Raw genomic sequence first — 20,244 nt, forward strand, 5'->3', positions numbered from 1 at the left:
GGAATGATCTTCATCAAAATTTTACTTGTATCTCTCATTAGCAGGGTCCAATTATACCAGGTGGAGATAGTCTATTCTGAATATCTGTAGTATCAATTTAGTTATAGAGTCATCAAATTATCATTGAAAAATTATATGACAAATATTTTGACACTTTAGCAAAAATATATATTAGAGGAAAATCATATGCAAAGATGTTCAACATCATTAGTCTTCGGGAAAATGCAAATTAAACCCATGAAGTACCGTTAGACACAGATTAGAGTGGTTTAAAAAATTGACAATGTTAAGTGCTTGTGAGGATGTGAAACAACTGGAGGTCTCATCCATTGCTCCTGGGAATGTAAAATGGTATACCCACTTCGGAAAATGGTTTGCCAGTTTCTTATTAAGTTAAATATACACTTATCACATGACCCAGCACTACGCTCTTCGGTATTTACCCAAATAAAAAGAAAAATTATGTGCACACAAAACACAGGTGATTTTTAATCCCTCAAAGAGGAAGCAACCCAAATGACGTTTAACTGGGGAATAAATCAAAAAATCAAACCAAACCCTTTGCCTTCGAGTTGATTCCGACTCATAACAACCCTACTGGACAGAGTAGAACCATTCCATAGGGTTTCCAAAGAGAGGCTGGTGGATTTGAACTGCCAACCTTTTGGTTAGCAAACAAGCTCTTAACCTCTGCACTATCAGGGCTCCAAAAGGGGATTAAATAAACTGTAATACATTCATGCCACCAAATACTATTCAGGAATAAAAAGGAATGAACTACTGATAAATGCAACCTCTTGATCAATTTCAAATGCATATCGCTAAGTGAAAGAAGCGAGACTCCAAAGATTACTTCGTATAATTTATATGACATTCTGGAATAAACAAAACAACACATAGAGAAAACAGGTCAGTGGTTGCTAGGGGCTGGAGGTGAGAAATTAACCATAACAGGGCAGCATAAGGAAATTTTGGGGTGTGATGGAAGTGTTGTATATCTTGATTGCGGTAGTAGTTACACTATTGTATACAATTGCCTAAACTTGCATACAAGGCAAAGTTTACGATACATAAACTGTTCCTCAAAAAAACAAAAGAAAAGAAGAGATTGTTGAACATCTGCTATGTGCAAGAAATTGCTATTGTTTCAGCAGTGAAGAAAATAAACCAGGCCCTTGCTCGCTAGCATCTTGTATCTATTGTTCACTATATTCCTTGTCCATGGCCAACACTCAAAGCCATGTCAGTTTCATCTCTTGCTGCTTTAACCCTTTACATTGATTTCCCTGCTCCGTAACTTCCCTCTCCTCCAATCTATTTTCCATAAAACTGCCAAAGGAATCTTTTTATGATGTAATTTATGATGTAAATTGTGTTACACTTTTTACCTATGCTAGTGGACAGTTTCCCTGAAGTGTGGCCTCTTGGTCTCTTTAGAACATCTCTTAGCCTCTTTGGAAACTTCTGTGTTTGGGGAAATTTTCCACACTATGAGTCCTACTTGCCCAGGGAGAAGCTAAAAAGTCACTTTTCCGGCTTCCCTTGCAATTATGTGACCTGGGTGCTATCAGTGACATGCGTGTGTGAAAGGTTTTGATTTAAAAGAGGGCAATGTGAGGAAAGAGGTGTGGAATTCATTTCTGTCAAGTTTGAAGCATTGGTAGAGATTTTTCCAGCTAGTGTTCAGGGCCATCAGCGTAGCCACTGGAGTTTGTGTTCAGCAGAGGCGATAGTGGTCTTTGCTAGACCCTCCAAGCCTGGACTCTCTGCCCTTCCCAGAATGTCTCTGAACTACTCAATATACTTTAACTATTTTTTTCCCCTTAAGCTAGAGTAGCTACTGCTTTCATTTGTTTTGCATCTGAATCCCAATTGAAACACCTGCTGTTAAATCTTCAATGGCTTCTTGTAACGTTAGGGAAAAAAAATCATACCTTTAACCATGACATCTAAGGCTTTCAACATACAAATCAAGCATACCTTCTAGTTTCTACTGCCCTGAATATGCCGTATGTTTCAGTCATCTTGAACTTGCTATGTGGTGTGCCAAACACCACCTCTTCATTTACACCTTCATGCCTTTGCAGACAATGTTCCCCTTTATTTGGTATGACTTTCCCTAATGCTTTCTCACCACTTTCCAACCCTCTTTTCATGTCCCTATTCATTCTTCACTTCTATTCATCCTTCAAAGCCCATCTCAAACATCACCAATTAAATGCATCTGTGCAGCCTTCCTTGACTGCCTTACCCAAAGTTGTTTACTCCCTCCTTCGTTTGAGAATTTCTCATATTGTATTAATGTATTATTCATATGCTCATTCATTCAATAATACATATTGGGCAAACACCACGTACCAGGCACAGAGCTAAAATCTGAACTATGAGTAGGAGTTAATTAGGTAAAGAATGGAGTAGAGTAGCTTACACACAGAAACCAGCACATTCTAAAGTTGGTAGGTGGATGCAGGGAAAATGTGAGCATCCATGTGAGAGCTGGTCTGTGTGTCCTCTTCACTCCTCGGCAAATCCTTTGAAGCAGGAGCCAAGTTTTACTCAGTTTTGTGTCTCCAGAGAAAACAAACCAGGCAGGACGAGGCATCCAATGTAGATTTGTTGAATTAATAAATGAATGACCAGATCATGTCTCTCCCCAAGACTTTCGTTTGATGCTTGGATTAAAAAACCCATTGCTGTCAAGCTGATTCTGGCTCATAGAGACCCTGTAGGACAGAGTAAAATTGCCCCATAGGGTTTCCAAGCTGTACATCTTTATGGAAGCAGACTGTCACATCTTTCTCTATGCTTGGATTAGAGCAGATAATTTAGAATTACATTATTCTAATTCAGGGACAGGATATAGGAAATACCTTTAATCATCAAGCAAAATTCCCTGTATCCTCAAACTAATAATCCAGTGTCGCAATGATATAGTAATGATAGATCCACTTCAAGAGCCTTGTGTTGGATAATTATTCTGGTGTCATTAGTTTATCTTACTTTTATGCAAATAACGTGAACCTTTACGTTTGTTTATTAACCGTGCCCTCTCCCCACGAGGTATATTTGTAAGTGTGCTATGCTAGTTTTTTTACAGCAACATGTAAAAAAAATGGGCATAGCAGTGCTTACAAAAATACCTTGGTGGGGGAGGGCATGGTTGGCAAGCAGACGTAGAAGACACACATTGTGTAAAGATACGGTACTCATCTTTAAAAGTCTATTAACACAGTATATGTCTCTGACCTGCTTTTCCATCTGGTCCCATCATTATAACAACCTCACAAATAAATTCTGTGTTCTATCCTAACATTACAGCTTGCACAAAAAGAGGCAAAACAGTTTTCTCATCATGACACACGAAATCAATGGCATAAACAGGAGTGATTCTTTCTAGACCTTTCCTTCACAGCCATGGGTCAGCTTTTTTGCAAAAAAAGGTATTAAATGAAACAAGGGATGCATGTTTAAATAAATCTGTGTGTGTTGGCGTAGACACTTCAAGTAAGCCTTATAGCTCCACAGCACAGAAGAAAGGCATCCTGGTGAGGGTGGATATGGACACACTGAGCTTCAATATTTTCTGCAAGGCTCAGAATTTAAATGCAAGACATTGCTCCTTTGGACAGTTCTGAAAACCTCCTCCTACCATCAGATAGCAAGTTTTCCTTTGATTTGGCACCAAAGTTAAAAGCTGCATTTTAATCACCTCCTTAGTGCTTAACTTCACAGAAAAACAGCCTCAGTATTACGGATATCTTTCTAATATTTTCAATGAACCAGAGGCACAGACTTTGCTATCATCCTCCTCCAAGGACAAATTGTAATTGGCTAGACCAGCAAATTGCTTTTTATTATTGAAAACTGCCATTGGCACATCAGCCTGAAAATAAAAGCCTTACTGTATGGATGTGATGTAGTTCTTCACCACACAGCTGTAAGTGAAAAGTTATTTTTCTAAACTAATGTTTATAGAGATAATTCAGTTTGTGATGCTGAAGGATATAAATTTGGGAGATTACTGAGGATGAGTCAGCTTTCATTTTTTCTTGAAGTCCTGCAGTTGCCTTTTTTCTCCCTCCTTAAACGTGTAATAGTACATCCGTCTTGTCAGGAGCACCCTCAGAGGATATAAATGAGTAGCCTTTCTTAAGAGGAAACTACGAATTGAAAAGAGGCGTACGCCATCACCACAAACATTGCCCCCAGATGATGGACATGGGACTTCATATTGGCGCCATTAATCATGGTGGGGTCCAGTGGCTGTCCGCCATACCATTCTCAACTAGACATACCTGTCTGTATCTGTGAGACTCATCCCTGGATGTTAAAGATGGTTGGCTCCTGTGTTCCATTTTAGTGGAGACTCAGGGCAATGGAAGTCTCTTTATTAGTCTGTACAAGGGGCACTCAGAACTATTTCCCACTACTAAACAAGGCTTACTGCTTTAGTTACAAGTTTCTGAAGCAGAATCAAATTGTTCTTTGGATGCAAACAGCCATTCTACACCAAGAGGAAAACAATCGGCTAGCTTTAAGTATACCAGTGTTGGTGAAACCTTCAACTTCTGTATTTTTATAGGCCAGTTGATACCTTCATATCTCCTTACTCTCTTCCAGGAGCCCCAGTGGTGGAGTGTTTAAAAGGCTTGACTGCAAACTACACTGTGGGCGGTTCAGACCCACCAGCTGCTCCTCGGGAGAAAGACGTGGCACGCTGCTTCCGTAAAAATGTCAGCCTTGGGAACCCTATGGGGCTGTTCTACTCTGTCCTGTAGGATCACTATGGGTCAGAATTGAATCAAAGGCAATGGGTTTGGTTTTGGGGATTACTTTTTTCCACGTCTTTCCTAGAGATTAGTTTTATAAGCAGGCATCATGATAGAGCAGAGACAGCAGGATTTGGCCTAGGTACAAATCAGGCTCTACTAAGGTTTGTATAAACTTGTGTGGCTAATGGACGTGTCCAGTAACACTCAGTGTTAACCAAAATCCACGGACGATGCTGTTCTTAAAGGAAATATGAGGAGTTAAGGTCAGTATTTAAGGGTCTTAACACAGTAACAAGGAGCTTTGGTGGCAAAGTGGTTAAGCGCTCCAACAGGTCAGTGATTGGAACTCACCAGCCGCTCCAAGGGAGAAAGATGTGGCAGTCTGCTTCCATAAAGATTTACAACCTTGGAAACCCTCTGGGGCAGTTGGAATTGACTCCACGGCAGTGGGTTGGGCTTTGGTTCAACACAGTAACACCCTAAGATCTCGGATCCTAGTTTATCTAACTATGTCCTCTGATACAGTAGACTGTGAAGTCAGACTGCTGGGGTTTCTTTCAATCTGGGCTTCACCACTTACTAGCGGGTGGCCTTGGCGAGTTATTTGACTTCAATTTCCCTGTCTCTTAAAGGGAGATAATAGCAGTACCTACCTCACGGGATTTTTGTGAGGATTAAATAATGCATTTTAAACTTGGAAACTCAGTGCCTAGCACATAGTACAGACTTGGTACCTATTTTCTTGATCTTATAACATCTCAAGAAATAGAAGGTCATGCCCCCAAGCCCCAATCCTATGACTGGGGCTTGTTTTAACTGCCATCAATTCTCCTGATCAAAGACTACCTACGTGATATTCCTGAAGAATATTTGGTGGTAAGTGGAGTCGTTGGCAGTCACTGTTCTGGGTATTGTATCTGGAAGCTCAAGAGATTCACTCACTAGACAGGCTGTGAGCCAAAGGCTGTTGTGGGTGTATGCATGTATGTGTGTGTTGGGGGGTTATAAATTGCTATAAGATGTGTAATTGAATGGTCAATACTTGGGGCCCTTGTGGTAAAGGATTATTTTAGTGAAAGGTTATAGAAAGAATCATCCAAACAGTGAAATTGTTATTCTTTGAGGGGATATGCAGAGATTATAATACCTATTCACTATGTAAAGAACTATAACCTGTCATACTGTGGTGGTTTGTGTGTCACTGTGATGCTGGAAGCTATGCCAACAGGGTTACCCACAGTGGACAGGTTTTAGTGGAGCTTCCGGGGTAATCAGACTAGGAAGAAGGCATGGTCATCTACTTCTGAAAATTAGCCAATGAAAACAGTATGGATCTTAGAACATTTTCTGAGACTTCAACTCACTTTCTTTGGATGCATTACCGGGAGGGACCAGTCACTGGAAAAGGACAACATGTTTGGTAAGGTAGAGGGCCAGTGAAGGCAAGGCAAACCCTTAATGAGATGGATTGACATGATGGCGGCAACAATGGTCTCTGACATACCAATGATCTTGAAGATGGTACAAGACGAGGCAATGCTTCGTTTTGTTATAGATAGGGTCTCCACGAAGTGGAACCAACCTGACAGTAATTAACGATAACATGTACAGAAAAACCTGAAGGTTAATCTGGGCAGTGTGCTCACAAATTACGTAGGCATTTTACTGCTGTAGGAATAGATGCGAGTGGAGCAGTGTGACTATCTGCTGACCTCTCTGATTGATAGTGATCTCCTCGAGATAAAGAACATAGTTAATTTGTCTTGGAATCCCTAATTCTGCCCATGCTTGACACATAGTAGGCATTCACTGGATGTTTGTTAAATGAATCAAAGAATGACTAAGGGGGGGCCCTCAAAGGAAGAAATCCTTAGAACTTAGATGGAGTTTACATGTTGGGGTTTGCGTGTTGAGTGAACTTATCATTCCATTAGTACCCTTGAAGCAGGGATTCTAGATCTAGGTAATACTATCTGTCTTTGATATTCTTATTATCTTGGGAAGTTACAGACTTTGATTTTATGGGCGGAGGTAGTCTTCTGATTTGGAATAAGTCATATAACAAATACGGAAAGGAATTAGGTTATAAAAGATCTAGACCATCATTATATCATCGTTGGTTACACCTTATGCAGTATGGGATTTTTTCATTTTGGTGATAAATTCACAAAGCCAAAGGTCGTGATGCCTGCCACAAAAGATATTACCAGATCTCTAAGTCATTCTTCAGAGCCACCAGCTCATTTTTGTAGTATACAATTATCCCTACCTGGGGTGAGTTTAAGATTAAGTGGGTGTATGAAGTGTCTGAATCTCTGAATGAATGTAGCAGACTTACTCCAGGAGAGAAATCACAGGCAGGACGACAGGAATTGTGAACAACAGTTTAAAGAGGTTGAAGCTCCTTTGTGTATTGATAACGGTAGGCGATGAATCCATGGTTTGTCCATGCTACATCATCTGGGGGATAATGAAAGAGTTGTTTATATATACAACTACTGCTGTTGAGTTGATTCCAACTCGTAGGGATCCCACAGGACAGAGCAGAATACTGCTCCATAGGGTTTCCGAGGCTGTAAATCTTTACAGGAGCAGACTGCCACATCTTTCTCCTGAGGAGTAGCTGGTGGGTTCCGACTGCCAATCTTCCGGCTGAGCGCTTAACCAATGAGCTACCACAGCTCCTTATTTATGTATGTAAACATCTTAAATTGCCTGAAATTGCTTCCCCGATGCTGAAACATAAGGTTATTAACAGACCAATCTGAGATTTCATATATCTTTCTGACTCTTTGAAAGTTTTCATGTCCTCTAGAAATGAATATATTTCAGGAACTCTGTGCTAGGTCTGAAATGATAATGAAAGGCACTTCAAGTGGAGAATGCTGATTCAGGTCACAGGAGTAAAATTAGAATTTATGAACGCATAATGGTATAAGACTATGAACGATGTGCTGGAAATTTTGCCATATATTCCCCTTTCTGAAACATAGGAGATCATGTAGGTAGATTGCTTTGTCCCTTGTGGGTTTAAGTTCAAACTTAATGACCACCTAAATTAGCTGGAACTGGTCCAATACTTCAGAAATCAAGAACAATGGGTATTTTTTTTTACTGATAATGATCACATTTAAAACCTATACTTTCTCACCTCTGTTCTTTTTGATCCTGAAACTCTGAAACCTTGCTGGAGAAGTTAAGGCCTGTTATATAAACCTGTGTTTTCCAATTTGTACTGTTTCTTCACCTATAAAATGAGAGGGCTGGACGAGATGATGTTCTTAGCTCTGACATTCTGAGTGTCTATTGTTCTATGTCCCATGAAGCTTCATTTCTGAGGAATCTGAAGAAACGATGTTCAGAACAGGAGAAGCTGAATGGTCATGCACTGGCATGATGGTAATATATTCACCTCAGTAGGACCAAGGTGTCCTTAACTGATCGACTGATTTAGAATAAGACTGCCGGACTTTACATATTTTGCCAACCATGCAACCCCCCTCGCACTTTATTTCCCTAGGCAGGGATGGACTACCCAACAGGCAAGGTAGGCACCTGCTTAGGGCATCAACAAAACAGGGGCACCAGTGGTCCAAAGCAAAGATCCATAGATGTCAAGCAGACAGGACACAAGGAAAAGCAGGGCACTAAATGAAATTGATATCATTTTATAAATTTTGTATATGATACCAATTTTATTTTCTTTCTCATTTTGGGCCGATCGGGTATAACCTCACATTCAGCTGTCTCTCATCGACCATAGAAGAATGTGCCAGCAGCACTCTAATCACTTGACTCATGACTTAGCTGTTCCTGTGCAAAGCTAAACAAAACACATTGAGCCTACCCTTGTATTTGTATCATACTCTTTGCAATCTCATGCCTGTTGGGTATCAGTTGTAGTCCAATGAGCTGTGAAGATGCAGCATTAAAGAACGGAAAGTGAGCGCTGAAGTGTATAAGTAGTATTTCAAGACAAAAACCCTTGTGGAGATCTTTGAAGGGCCCACCAGCAAACACTGTAAGACAAATGAATGAAGCTATTTCTGACTGCCTTGTAAGTACTATTTCTTTTGACTGTCTTAGACCTGAAAAAAAATTACATGTTCCAAATAAATCTTGTTTACTTCCTGATTTTCAAATATAAATTTTTGTGTTAGCATCCAAATTTGAATGTGACTTTTATTTTATAAATTTTACTTGCTTCATAAAATTTTATTTTCAATTATTCAAATTTATTTACTACAGTAGAACCAAATTTAAAAAGTGACATAATTTTATATCCAGGTAAAATGAATTAGCAACAGCTAAGTGAAGTGCAGAAGATAAAAAGAAAAAAGATTTGTGAATCCTTAAAGACCATGCCAAAATTAACTTCCTTTTTAAAATGTAATGAATCAGAAGAGACTTCTTCCGTTGAATGTTGGAGTTTAATTGATGAAAATCATTGTGGCAGTACCACTAGTGTTGAAATTAGTAATAACAATGAGAATACAACAGAAATTTTTTCCAAATTTTGCATCCATTTCTTGCTGAAGTTAAAAAAAAAATAATAATAATGGTGTAGAAAGTGAAACTATTTGAGAATCTGAAATTGTTGCATCTGCAGACCTGGTAAATAATAGAAATACAGATTCTTTTTTGTGGAATAATTTTTTCTTCTAATGATGTAAATTATTGGATCGGAAGAGGGCCAGGTGATTGTCAACATTACTGTGGACTATTGGAAAATTTTTGTCTTTGAAAATTTTTGTCGAAAATTTCTGGATGGTAAATAAACAAGCTTCTGTAGCCAGAATATATTTCCAGGGTGCAAGGCTAGTAGTGAAAATTCTAAGAGGGAGTGGCTACTGTATCCTCTATCACTTGGCTCTGTATATAGTTTTGTTTGCAAATTATTCAGTCCTAAATCATTTAATTCTTGATTATATGTGTGAACACTTTATTTATGTGGACACATTATTTGAGAAAAAAATATCGTATATTCTTCCATTGGGTTAGTGTTTTCTGGTGCTCCTGATAAACCAAACCAAACCCAACCCAGTGCTGCTAAGTCGATTCCCACTCATAGCGACCCTACAGGACAGAGTAGAACTGCCCCATAGAGTTTCCAAGGAGCGCCTGGCTGATTCGAACTGCCAACCCTTTGGTTAGCAGCTGTAGCACTTAACCACTACGACACCAGGGTTTCCCAAGATTCTCAGGGTGCTCCTGATAGCACCCTGAAAATCTTGATGTCTGAGTAAGGATCACACAGTCAGCATGGGAGACGTCAAAGGAAGGTACTTTGAACTTCTCATCTCTTCTTCCACCTCCAAGCTCCTGCCGTATCTATCCCTATGATCCAATATTCAATAATGACTTCCAGAGCCAGAACCTAGTTGTCAACACACTCCAGTATTACAGATCTACTCTTCGCCACATACACATTCTGATTTACACAGTTAGGACTACTCAATTTAAATCACCGAGTCATAAAAACCCAAAGGTTAGACATTAATAGAGATCATCTATTGTAATACCTTAATTCTCTGCAGGGCTCCTATTAAATCATGTCACTCAGGAATCCAGATGAAGATGGCTTACTAGAAGCTCATACTTGAGTTAAAGCCTTGCCAAATACCCCACCCCCAGGTGTTCCTTTGGCTAGGTATGTGCAGCCAACGGGGAGAACAGGCCTAGTTGTTGTGTAGGTAGGTTCCTTTCTTCTCCAGAGTCAGTGAGGACTGCAGCTCTCAGAAGAGTTACCTTGGATCCGTCTATCAGAGAAGGATTCGGGATTGGACTGGAGTGGGAGAATGCAGTTGGCTACACGATATTGTGAAAATTTTAGTCAAGCCTTGTGAACAAGGAGGACTTCAACTACACACAAAAGTCTGCACTGGGAATCACCCAAACTGACTCTCCTACGTAAATCTGGCACTCAGCTATTTACTAAGACATTTTGAATTAAGTCAAAAGATAAAATATAGAGATTACTGCCCCAAGGTATAGATTTCACTTAAAGTAACAGAGTCTAAGAATTTAGAGAGAGATGATAGCCTATGAAAAGAAAATATAAACCCCGAGTATTCCTTTAAACAATAGAAATAAAGCATACTATTTTCAGTTATAGACTCTTGGTTATGATTTCATGAGCAGTAGATAATGTACAACCAGAATGTCTTGGCAAGCTTTCCTAAGTATATTTTTAAAATGAGGCATGTGTACATATATATTTAATGTGTTTGAACATAAACACAAATGTACACAAGATGGAAAAAGAAAATAGAGTAGGCACCCTTTCTAGCCACTTATTCCTTTTTCTCGTTGGTAAAGAGAAATAACTGCATTTGATGAGATGAAACAGATTCTAATGCACATAGAATTTTATAAAGTAGTCAAAGGCAATCTTTACAAAGACGATGAAGACCCACGTGACAAAGTGCAATCAAACATGACAGCCATTAAATGCTCAGTTGGAGAAAGATCATTAATTACACAGGACATTAGGTGCAGTTGGACTGAGAAGGATTATCTGCCAAGTAAACAAAGTTATTATCGGTGCTGGGCCCGCATTACATCAGGGACTGGAATCAAGGTGTACTTTTTCACCCACATTCAGATTTTAGGCACCACCAGATGTAGACTTCTCCTAATATCCCTCACGATCACTGGCAGTGCTCCTTGAGAAGGACGGTCTCATGGTCACTGAGGGTTTTGGGAGTGTGAACTGTCAGAATAGTTACTGATGCTTAAAAACAAAGAGCTCCCAGAGGCTTCTTCAGGAGGAGAGCTGATGGAGTAGAACCAGCAATACAGGAAAAGCAAGGGTAGGCAGAGGTCAGGGAGGGCTCCAGTCTTGTTTCTCAGGTTCTGGGGCAAGACTCCTCTCCCTCAGGAAGGAATTGGCAAGAACAAGGCAGCCCTTTTGTCCTGGAAGCTCTGGAAGAGTGATGGGCTGAGCACCAAGAGTAATAATATTAATAGCTAAGATGCTTATCCTATGCTAGGCACCCAATGTACACAGATCTCATTTAATTTGCTCAATGACCTGATGAGGTATTAATATTTTGCCCATTTAACAGATCAGGCATTGAGAAGTTAGGCTACTTGCTCAAGGTTGCACAGTTAGGAAGTGAACATAGTCAGGGTGACTGAAAATATCAGTTTGCCTGCAACTGAGGGGTTTTGATGTTGAAATCAGAACAGTCCCAGGCAAACCAGGATGGTTTTGTTTACTCAAAAGTGACAATAAACAAACCCAAACCCAGTGCCTTCGAGTTGATTCCGACTCATAGCGACCCTATAAGTGATAATACCGGGACTCAAACTCAGGACCTGAGATATCAATCATCCTGGTATCTACTGCCTTCCCAAGGCAAGGAATTAGGTTCAAGACAACAAGACAAAGAATCCAGATTATAAGAACCTGGCACAAGGAAAATTTTGTTTTGGGAATAAGGCTCAGCTGCAGTGTTGACCATGGGGGCAGTAGTGACTCAGTGGTAGAATTCTGGCCTTCCGTGCAGGAGAACTGGGTTTGATTCTCAGTCAGTGCATGTCAAGGCAGCCACAGTTCATCTGTTAGTGGAAGCCTGTGTGTTGCTATAGTGCTGAATATGTTTCAGTGGAGCTTCCAGACTAGGATGAACTAGGAAGAAAGGCCTGGCAATGTACATCCAAAAATCAACCAATGAAAATCCTATGGATCACAATGGTCCTTTTACCAGGGGAATGGTATAGGACTGGACAGTGTTTTGTTCTGTTATGCATGGGGCCACCATGAGCTGGGGGTGGACTCAACGGCAGTTAAGAAGAACTAGAATGCTGACAATCACAGTAAGCAAGATTAATTTAGTGTTAACTTAGAATAACCTTCTAAATAAGGGAAGAATGAAACCCTGCAGGTGGTTTCCCAGTCAGGAACAATTGCAGACATCAGTGGTATTAACAGCCAAGATCTATTCTGGACATTAGCTTTGAAGCTAATATAATACTAGGTGACAGTAGTTGCTGATGGGGTTTTACTGGAATGCCCATTTACAGGGCTCAGATATTCCTACCAGTAACCCAGTGGGTGTCTTCGCAGTTCTCACAAACCCAGGAGAGGGTAGCTGCTGGATTGATGCTTATCAGGCCCAGTGTGGCAGCTGGTCACTCTGAGCTGGTGTGGAATGGAGCCTAGATAAATGAAAGAGCCTAGACTATGTTTTGTGTTCACTCTTTGAACTCCTTGGCCTATTTTGTTTGTCTGATATCTTCAGCCAGCATGGTGTAGCAGAAATAGAACAGGATTTGGGCTTAGATGGTTTTTGTCTTTGAATATGGACTCTAGGACTTATTAGCTGTGTGCCTTTAGGAAACTTCTATGAACCTTAGTCTTTTAATTTGTGAAATGGGAATTATTTTTTTTTTATAATTTTTATTGTGCTTTAAGTGAAAGTTTACAAATCAAGTCAGTCTCTCACACAAAAACTTATATACACCTTGCTACATACTCCCAATTACTCTCCCCCTAATGAGACAGCCCACTTTCTCCCTCCACTCTCTCTTTTCGTGTCCATTTTCCCAGCTTCTAACCCCCTCCACCCTCTCATCTCCCCTCCAGGCAGGATATGCCAACATAGTCTCAAGTGTCCACCTGATCCAAGAAGATCATTCCTCACCAGCATCCCTCTCCAACCCACTGTCCAATCCAATCCCTGTCTGAAGAATTGGCTTCGGTAATGGTTTCTGTCCTGGGCCAACAGGTCTGGGGTCCATGACCACTGGGGTCCTTTCAGCCTCAGTCAGACCATTAAGTCTGGTCTTTTTATGATAATTTGGGGTCTGTATCCCACTGTTCTCCGGCTCCCTCAGGGGTTCTCTAATGTGTTCCCTGTCAGGGCAGTCATCGGTTGTAGCCAGGTAGCATCTAGTTCTTCTGGTCTCAGGATGATGTAGTCTCAGATCCATGTGGCCCTTTCTGTCTCTTGAGCACATAATTACCTTGTGTCCTCGGTGTTTTTCATTCTCCTTTGATCCAGGTGGGTTGAGACCAACTGATGCATCTGAGATCGATGCTTGCATTTAGGATGAAATGGGAATTCTTTTAAGGTTTTTTAAATATGATAAATACATATATAGTGGTTAAGCTCTTGGCTGCTAACTGAAAAGTTGACAGCTCGAACCCACCAGCTGCTTTTCAGGAGAAAGATGTGGCAGTCTGCTTCTGTAAAGATTTACAGCCTTGGAAACCCTATGGGGCAGTTATACTCTGTCATACAGGGTCTCTATGAGTTGGAATCAACTCGACGGCAACAGGAAAATCACAACATTTGCCAACTCAATGATACTGATTACATTCATCTTGTATAACCATCACCAATACCCATTGCCAAAGTTCCGGTCACTGTTAACAGATACCCAATGCTTTCTGACAATGGCTACCCCTTTCCCCTTCCCTCCTGCCCTAGGTAACCACTAATAAATTTTGATCTCTATATCTTTGCCTTTGCTAGATATTTCCTATGAATAGGAATCAAACACTATTCTTTCGTGACTGACTGACTTCACTCAGGTTTATTCAAGTTGTAGCATGGGTTATTTTAAGGATTAGAGACAACATATGTGAAGTGTCTAGCACATATTAGATACTTCACGAACAAGAGCTGCTGTATTACTACAGCTCCAAACCCACAGTGTTCAAAATGGAGGCCTGAAATACATATATCTTAATTAAAACAGTCTGTCAGTGTTGGACTTACCATTTTAGCACGAGGCTGACACCTTGTGGAATTCTCTGACAATTGTGAGCTTATTTTTTGGTCTGTGTACAGTAAAAAAGTCTGAAGCAATAATGCAGATGCAAGGAATTATACTCGGTTTTTTTTTACTTAAGTCAAAGAAGAATGAGCTAAGCAAAAGCAGATTAATTTAATTTTTAGGGAACAATTTGGGGAGATTATTTCAAGATTTAAGTTTGTTAATGTATTATTTCTTTATTTCGTAGCAAGAATATTAACACAGAGTTTTAAGGCTTCCCTCCCCATCCTTTTTAAAAAGCCCGGGAGCCCTTGTGGCCACACTTTAAATCTACCAGCCGCTCCTTGGAAACTCTATGAGGCAGTTCTACTCTGTCCTATAGGGGTGCGGTGAGTCGGGATTGACTTGACAGCAACAGGTTTGATTGTTTTGGTTTTTGGTGGTGCAATGGTTAAGCGCTTGGCTGCTAACCAAAAGGTTTGAACCCACCAGCAGTTCCATGGAAGGAAAGACCTGGAGATCTGCTCCCATAAAGATTACAGCTTAGGAGACCCTATGGGGCAGTTCTACATTTTCATATCGAGTTGCTATGAGTTGGGATCCATTCTATGGCATATAACAACAAGCCCCTCTGTGGCTTAAATTATCCAACTCCTAAATATCATTCAAAGCCTGACTTAAATCTCTCCTTCACTCTTCCCTGACAATTGTGCACTCAGTGACCACCCATCTGGGAGCTCTTACGTTATAGGCAAGAGCAGCGGCATAATTTCCAGGACCCAGTGTATAATGGAACTGTGAGACCTCTTGTCCAAAAAGTATTGAGACTTTCAAGACACCCACAGCACAGAATTAAGTTGAGCACGAAGCCTTTCTGAGCCCAGGGCCCTTGGTGATTCTTGTTAATTACTTTTTTATACTTATCTATCTAGTTAGAATATAAATTCTTGTGAGCAGAAACAAAATACCTTTTTTTGCTTTTTTTTTTTTAATTCTAATTTCTGAGATCGTTTTCTTCTGCCCCAAAGCACCACCCCTCAACAAAAGCAACAAGAAAAACCCTACGCAGAAATTTCCCTTATGTAGGATTTCTCTGTCTAGAAGTTTAGGGAAGACAATTTGGCTGTGGGGAGGTGTTAAGAGATAGACAATCTGTCTTGAAGTTGTAGTAGCATTATAAACATTGCATTTTTATTTATACTCACATGGTTATTTGAGGGAGACGTGCTGATGCAGATTATGGAGGGGCTCAATTATCCATAAGTTATCCTTGTTTAGATTCACACTAATCGGGGAAGAGCCCAGAATATACCCTAAACAGCATTGATCTAGATGCTTTTGGGATTCAGTCTTCCTGGAAGAGAATCAAAATCCAGTTCTTGGATGGGACACTAGTGGTAGAGACTGTTCAATAGATGCATTGACCTTGGTTCATAATGGCCATTTAATTTGAATCGAAACTACTTAGGATTTTGATAGGATCACTTATTACTGTACTTAGAGCATGACAAATGCTCCATAACTGTTGACTTATTGGAGACAGGGATCCCCACATAGTCGGTCATGATTGTTTGGTCAATTGAAAACCTATTTGTCATTGATCGTGGCTATGTTCCAGCCCAGAGTCAGCAGACATTTGGAGTGACAGAAGCTGGGCAATATGGCTCAAAGTAGATAATTTCAAACCGTGGAGATTCGGGACACTCACCTTTCTCTCCTTTGTTTTCTCTTGATTCAACCTTACCCTTTATTCTTCTATAGCCCTGAACTACCTATAGGTTCCAGGACAAGCCAATTTCTTTCTCACCTCCAGGCCTTTGCCTGGGTTGTCTCCCCTGCTTGGGTGGGTTTTGCACTGTCTTATCCTCCTGGCTAACTCCTGCCCATCCTTTAGGACATTACTTTCTAGTTCACTCATTGTAATTACTGTTAAGAAATGGATCACTTATTAGGTTTCTCTTTATCTGTGATACTAGAATATTATGCTTTTCTACCAGCTTAGAATTTTAGAACTGTTCTTGTAATTTTTTTCCTGGTGAGTTATAGGAATAATGATAAAGAAAGGGAAAATGAAATGATTTTGACAAGGACTGAAATGAATTTATGCAATATTATTTTTTCTAGAATGTGATGAGCTGTCAAATAAAGGAGTTTTATTAAAGCTGTTTAAAGCTTCCTTCCAACTAAAAACTGTGATTCTAGGATTCGTTGAGACTTCTTCAAATGATCAAATTGTATGTAGAATGGTTTTGTGTTGTGGTGCTTATTTAATTTTCTGTATATTAATTTAACTAAACCAAGTCTTTGAGTATGTTATTTGCTCACTGGGAACCATAATTATCTGCCAGAAATGGTGCAGTGAGCTGCCTGTTGGCAAAGAGGGCATCCTTTATAGTGTCCACCAACATGCCCACCCACAGCCCTTCTACAGCCATTAAAACTGTATGGCAGGGAAGACTGTAACAGGCCAGTAGAAACATCTCTAGAGCGCTAGAAATCAGCACATCCATCCTGTGCTGCTTTAAGTCCAGGGCTCAGCCCAGAACGGGTGCTGCTGTGGTTAGTAACCTAGTGATGAGAGGAGGAGCTGGATTGTGTGATTTCCCCCCAGCCTTTCATGGTTCTCAGGATAGTCTTGAGTACAGCAATGGTGATTCTTCCACACAGTGGCGAGTCACAGGAGGCCCACTGCATGGAGAAACTGGGCAGCACAACAGAAAATGACAGTGACATTCCCCTATGGCTAAGCACAAACTACAACTACTGCTTGTTCCTTCCAGCCAAGCACTCATCCCCACGTCAAAGGGAAGAAGAGAAGTTCTTATGGTATTCTTCTCCAAGTATTTGAACTTGGATTAGTGTCTGGGGAGTAAATGTACATTTTAATAACCCTATGGACTCAGTGAAAAACTGCAACACACATTTGTTCAGTATCTAAAATGTAGATTGTTTATGAGATTTATTAAAAATAGGACCTGGGCATTTGGGACCAAATAAATCACTAAAACACTTTGTATAATGTGAACCTCCTTGGGACAAATATGAAGAGGTAGGTATATATCTGTTTAAGATTCTTAGTGATTTGGAAATACCAAACTTCTTAAGTGCCATAGAAAAATAATATAGTTAATATTTAATGAACTATTTCTTTTCTAAGCCATGTGTAAATTAATGTCAGGGAGCAAAATAACATTGTAGACAAATGTTTGTTAAAGGAGAAAGGCTTTGGTGATACATAAAACCTGACAGATGAAAACATAACTGCAATCTTTGATTGTGAACAGATAGAGGTCAAGGAGTAGAAGCCCAAGACTGGAGACTGCAGAGATTTTCTGCTCAGACCTCCAGGCTGCCTCCCATATACTCATCCACTTTCACCACCTCCCACACACTCACGTGTACTCTGTCTCTCTCCACATCAAGGGCCCAGCCTAGACAGTGCCATTGCTCTTACTCTTCTGAATTGTTGCACACAACTAGATTTCTCTGCCCACTTTTTCTCTCACGTACAAACTAATTTCTCAAAGCTCAGCCCAAGACTGTCACATAAAGCCCATTGCCATTGAGTCCATTCTGACTCACAGCGACCCGATAGACTGGTACATAGTAGGAAATTAACATATGTTTGCTGATTGTACTGATTCATTTATTTACTTGAAGAGCTATCATGATTTTTGCAGGCTCCATAAGAGAAGGTGTTGGATGACATTCTTGTCTTAGCAAGCTTGAGATGGGCTCCATTAATGAAGGCTTGTGATAGCATTGCACGTAAACTGTGTCTGTCTGTTACAATGGGAGAAGGCCTTTCACTTCCCCGCAGTGTTCCATACACATGGAATGAGCCAGTGACTATCATTTGGAGGAACTATTTTTTTTCCCATGTGTGTCTACAGGGTTGCTATGAGACAAAATCAACTTGATTTGGCAACAGGTTTTTTTTTTTTTTTTTTTCCTGGTATCTCATATTTGATGTTATGGCTAAAAAAAAGTTCTTATTTGTAATGAGTATACATTGTTTCTGTTGTGACTATTCCCTGTTAGTGACTTGAATAAGAGTTTTAGAAATCCAATTTTAAAGATATTTTTGGTGATACTTTACGAATTATAAAATTCAGTTCAGCTTTACTCTTACTCTTAAAAATCTAATCAAAGAGTGTAATTCTGTAAATGAACTGTTTATTGATGATTTCAGTGTGTTTATTGACACCTACAGATTTATATCCGCATTTTAAGCAAAAACAAACAACAATAAGTGAGCTGATAACCTGTCTCTCATTTTCTTCCCTCATAGAATCATAGAATCTCAGATGTGGAAGGGCCCTCTGAATGTGGTCCCTCACTCTTGGCCCCCATCATTTACCTATTCTAACCCATTCCTGGACACTGAATAAAGAAGACCGAAGAAGAGTTGATGCCTTTGAATTGTGGTGTTGGCGAAGAATATTGAATATACCATGGACTGAGAAAAGAACGAACGAATCTGTCTTGGAAGAAGCACAACCAGAATGCTCCTTAGAGGCAAGGATGGTGAGACTGTGTCTTGTATACTTTGGACATGTTGTCAGGAGGGATCAGTCCCTGGAGAAGGACATCATGCTTGGCAGAGTACAGGGTCAGCGGAAGAGAGGAAGACCCTCAACAAGGTAGATTGACACAGTGGCTGCAACAATGAGCTCAAGCATAACAACGATTGTAAGGATGGCGCAGGACAGGGCAGTGTTTCATTCTGTCGTACATAGGGTCACTGTGAGTTGGAACCGACTCGACGGCACCTAACAACAACAACAACAAGCCATTCCTTCTTGAACAGCAGTGCTTCTATCACCTATAAAACACCCGTAATGGTGTTAAAATGCAGCCTCTGATTCTGTAGGTCTGGGGTGGAGACCGAAGCTCAGGTTTACAAAGACCCTGAAGGAAGACTGTTTTCTGGCCTCTTTTCCTTCTTCACCTGATTGCAATGCAAACAGAAGGAGGCAATGGGATAGGGTTGCCAGATAAAACACAGGACATTCAGTTAAGTCAAATTTCAGATAAACAATGAGTACTTTCTTAGTGTAAGTATTTCTAAAATATTGCATGGAACATACTTCTACTTAAAAAAAAAATGTTGTTTATCTGAATTTTGTCCATTTTAATGTCATATATTTTTATTTGCTAAACCTGGCAACTCTAAATGGGCATAAAGCATAAAAACATAGATTTTGGAATCAAGGCAGAGCTCACTTAGAGTCCTGGCTTGTCGTTTATTTCCTGTGTAAGTGAGGCAGTCTTGTGACCTTAGGACTTATTTCCTCGTCTATAAAAAGAGAGATATGGGCACTTGCTATGGGGTCGTTGTGAATACTGAGTTGACACACGTTAAGGGCCAGGCCTACTGTAGGCAATTACTAATGATAATGCCAACAACAATAACACTGATGAGGTTTGTCTATATTATCAATTTTGAAAAAAGAACATTGCACTTATTAGGAAACACCGTCTAGAATGTACATATCAGGTTGCTTCAAAGTGAAAAACAAAAAAACGATTGCCTTATTTTCACGCTAACCTGCTTTTCTATGAATAATCTTCAGTGGTTCACACCTCTTAGCAGGCAGCAAAATTTTCTGAACTACGTGTTAAGACACAGATTGCTGGGCTCACCCTTAGAGACAATGATTCTGTTGGCCTGGGGTGGGGCCCGAGAATCTGCATTTCTAACAAGTTCCCAGGTGATGCTGACAGCGTTGGTCTGGACACCAGG

General features: G+C 40.2%; 1 protein-coding gene across 3 annotated transcripts in view; it reads right to left on the reverse strand.

The window, feature by feature from the left end:
* Positions 1 to 20,244, reverse strand: part of KCNMB2 (potassium calcium-activated channel subfamily M regulatory beta subunit 2) — a 526,027-nt gene that overhangs the window by 385,157 nt on the left and 120,626 nt on the right. Inside the window, exon 1 of one of the 3 annotated variants that reach the window (XM_049867406.1) lies at positions 7,111 to 7,129. The exons of the other annotated variants lie outside the window; for them this stretch is intronic. The gene's annotated coding sequence lies outside the window, so the exon portion shown is untranslated. Of the gene's footprint in view, positions 1 to 7,110; positions 7,130 to 20,244 lie in introns of those variants that run through there. 3 annotated transcript variants of the gene reach the window in all.

This window comes from Elephas maximus, chromosome 23, assembly GCF_024166365.1.
Source record: "Elephas maximus indicus isolate mEleMax1 chromosome 23, mEleMax1 primary haplotype, whole genome shotgun sequence".
In the NCBI taxonomy this organism is placed as follows: Eukaryota; Metazoa; Chordata; class Mammalia; order Proboscidea; family Elephantidae; genus Elephas; species Elephas maximus.